At 47.5% G+C, this 3,881-nt stretch overlaps 1 pseudogene; it reads right to left on the bottom strand.

Moving 5' to 3' along the window:
* Positions 1-2,193: 2,193 nt before the first annotated feature.
* LOC150012730 (mediator of RNA polymerase II transcription subunit 28 pseudogene) lies at positions 2,194-2,889 on the bottom strand (annotated as a pseudogene).
* Positions 2,890-3,881: the final 992 nt, after the last annotated feature.

The following is a 3,881-nucleotide window of genomic DNA, read 5'->3' as shown; positions in this document are numbered from 1 at the left end:
TCCTGCGTGCCACCACGCTCCCAGTGGTTTTCCACTCTGGGCCTGAGCTACATTTGCCACCACCAAGCACCCCGGCTTCCCATACCTTCTTTTCTTTTTTTTTTTTAACTTTTCATCAAGAAACCCTTTATTATTAAAAGATGCCTACAACTAAATCAGTTTATTTAGGTTTTTAATGAAGAAATCTAAAGCTGCCAATCGAGGTTCTAATTAGCGTGATGACCAGGTTAACAAACTTGAAGTCATATAATGTGAGAAAAAACAATTTTTAAAAGCTGTTTAACCTATAATTTTCACTGAGAGGATTCAACAGCCTCAAGCTATATAAACATGCACAAAAATGGGTAATACATAGGACTACATATAACGGATCAGTAACACACGATCCTTACATATTCAGAGGAGAATAATGCCTAATTCTCACGAGGGCCACCAGGACAGAGACAAATGACTAACCCTGGAGGGAGCACCAAGCAAGGCTGGTAGTGTCAGAACACGGGGTCTGGTGGGTGCGAGCAGTGGGAGCGAGTGTGGCTTCTACCGCAGCTTCTCCTGCGGGCGTGCAAGCTCCGTGCACAAAGGCTCCTCCCTCCGGCCCAGTGCCTTTGGGGCATCTGCGGCCTACCCGTCTCCTTCATTCATTGTCACAAATGGCGGTGGCTGGACCGCCTGCCTGGACTTTTGACATATGCAAATGAGCTGTATGCAAATAAACCTAGTTCCCCGATTTTCCCATAAGGAATGAAAATGAACTTCGCTCTTTCCCAGAAGAAATGCTGATGGACCCAGCATGACATACTGACCGCGGAAAGGCAGGGAAATGTGACCTGCTGAGTGTGCTGATGTATAAACTCACCCTAACTGAAATGTACGTCTGGAAAGGTGTGCGGCCGGCGCCTGCAGATGCACAGGCACGGAGCAGCTCCTAGGACTCCTCCTGAGCCTCTGAGAATCTCCACTCCCCCTTCCTTCCCTCTTTCCTCCTTCCCCTGTTCTAACCCCTTTTCCTCCCCTCCCTCAATAAACCTGGTGTGACAACCTAGACAGTTCTCTGGGTGACTTCTCAGAGCAGAGGCGGCCTGACAGTTAGCAACTGGAAGTCCTGTGTCCTGGTCGTGCAGCAGAGCACATCTGGGGGCCTCAGGGATGGAGAAAACACAATGAGCCAAGAAATCAGCCCCAGAGGTACTGCTTGTTCAGAAGGCCGTGGAGTGTAAAGGGGCGTAGTCTAGTCAGAGACTAAGCCACCAAGAACAGGGACAGCCAGACACGGCACCAGTCTGTGTCTCGGCAGCAGACCAGTAAAGACTCCTGCTGGCCTGTGGGACCCACGGGAGGCTAAAACACCTTCCCCAAACTGCTCTCTGTGGAGGGGACGTCACTGAGGGCCACCTACCTGCAGGCCACTCCCCACCCTGAGGCCCTGTGCCCTGGACTCAATACCGCCCACTAGCAAGAACCTTCCTCGGAAAATTTCCGCTCCAAAAAAGTCAAACACAAACGGCACAAGCAAACAAAACTCCGAACGGAAAGAGACTGACCACAGCATCAATGCTCACACTTCACCTCTGCCCACGGCCCCTTACTGAGAGCAGGGCGGGCCTGTCACCTAAACTGATTCATCACCGCAGAACATAACGATGCAGTGCACCGCTGCTCCTACTACATCCCCCAACGGGAAAGTAAGCAAGCAACACCAAAATAGAACCTCACCCAGAGACGCCAACATCAGCCTAGTCCTACTGCACTATCACTACACTGACCTAGGATGTTACAATCCTCTTCCAGCCTCTTGACAAAGTGTCCGCATTCCGAGAGCTCTGGAAGCATTACAAACATGGTTACGTTAGATTCCTCTTCTTGAGGTAGTTCAGTCTTGAAACATGGCAAGTTTACATATTTTTACATACTACCACGAGGGGAGGGGTGGTGATTAACATAAAAGACCTACGACCCAAGTCCTCACCCTGTTTCACAGACCGTATCAGACAAATTGTTTTTCCCTCAGAAAAACTAACTAAACTAAAACTGGAAACACAAAGAGATTAAGTTACACAAAAATTTAAAAAATCAAAACAAGCAGAAAAAAAGAAAAAGGAATCTTAGTAGCATCATATTAACTTTTGCTAAAAACGAAAATATTTAGTTGGTTTACCAAAGCTCTTGGCATTTTATTTAAAAAACAAAAACAAAAAACAAAAAAAAAACGAGAGCTTATAAAAATACGGGGAAGTTTCAGGGGGAGCCTGCTGCTACAGTCCTCTCGTTCTCCGGCCGAGCTCTCCGGAAACGCCGCGCCGCCCAGACCGAAGCCTGGCGGGGACAGCCGCGCCCGCGCCACGTGCCGGCCCGCCCTGGGGTCTGCTTCATGGGGGCAGGGATGTTGGCAGACGCCTGCTCCAGGTAGGCCAAGGAGCCCTGGGGGAGGTCAGCCGGCTTCTTGTGCTGCCCGTTGATGGCCTCCAGCACCTGCTGCCAGTGTCGCAGCTTTGTCAAGTGCTTCTGCACCAGGGCGTCCTTCCGCTGCCACTCGTTCCTCAGCTCCGAGACGTCCTCTTTGATAACTTGCTCTGGTTTCTGGACAGATAGCTGCAATCTTTTTTGTAGAAAAAAACATTCTGTCTGTCTTGCAATGTCCAGAAATTTCTGGATACACTGATCAACACCAGTTCGAATTTCTTCCTGGTCTGTGCCGTTTACATAGTCCTGACTCACCAGAGACGCAAAGCAAGCCTCGAAAGATGACTCCAACTCATCCACCAAGGTACTCGGAGATCTCGGAGCCCCGGGCGCGGCCTGAAGAAGCGAAGCCTGGCCCGGGAGTCCCGGCGGCGGTGGCGGGGGTCCGGGGGGCTGGCCGGAGAACATACCTCCCAACGGAGCCGCCATTTCTGAAAATCCCATACCTTCTTAATTAGGGTTTTTATTGAGTTTGCTACATGCAGAAATGCACGGGGTAAGCATGCAGACCTCCACCAAACGGTTGGGAGTAAGAACAAAGGGAAGGCATAAGTCAACATAGGCAGATAGGTAGCAAGACTGTGAGGCGCCAAGGCATATCATAGAACTCCAGAAGCCTCTTTTTCCTTAAACATTTTGTTTTCAGATTCTACTGATAAGAATTTGGGGCTACACAGAGCAAGCAGGCTTCATCAGCTTCAAAGGGTACATTGCATTCCTATTCTACTTCTAAAATCCCCTGGAGTGTGGGACTGACAGCATGGTATGTGGGGCACATTCTGCATGGCTGGTTAAATCTTATAGGTGCATGTCTCAGGTCCAGGCTCCACTCAGAAGCTACAGCCCTTTGTACCATACATACCAGTCTCCCACAGTGACTCTATCTTAATATTTTTGGGAAACTGCCATACTGTGTTGTACAGTGGCTGTACTGGGTTACATTTCCACCAGCAATGAATGAGGGTTCTTCTTTCTCTACATCCTCTCCAACACTTGTTATTGCTTGTCTTATTGATAATAGCAATTCTAACAGGTATGAGGTGATATTTTCTTGTAGTTTTGATTTGCATTTCCCTTATAGTTAGCGTAGTTGAGCATCTTTTCATATATCTGTTGGCCATTTGTGTGTCTTCTTGGGAAAAGTTTCTATCAGGTCCTTAGCTCATTTTTAAATTGGATTGTTTGTTTATTTGTTGTTGAATTGTATAAATTCTTACGTATTTTGGATATTAGCCCTTTATCAGAGGTACTGTTTGAAAATATCTTTTCCCATTTGGTTTATTGCCTTTTTGTTTTGGTGGTGGTTTCTTTTACTTTGCAGAAGCTTTGTAGTTTGATGTAGTTTCATTTATTTATTTCTGGCATTTACTTCCTTTGCTTTTGAAGTCAGGTTCAAAAAAGCCTCTCTGAGATCAAAGCCT

The sequence above is a fragment of the Furipterus horrens genome, unplaced genomic scaffold (genome assembly GCF_987537825.1).
Source record: "Furipterus horrens unplaced genomic scaffold, mFurHor1.1.pri manual_scaffold_4, whole genome shotgun sequence".
In the NCBI taxonomy this organism is placed as follows: Eukaryota; Metazoa; Chordata; class Mammalia; order Chiroptera; family Furipteridae; genus Furipterus; species Furipterus horrens.
The sequence above is the reverse complement of the archived record's forward strand: the minus strand, read 5'-3'. Positions and strand labels throughout refer to the sequence as shown.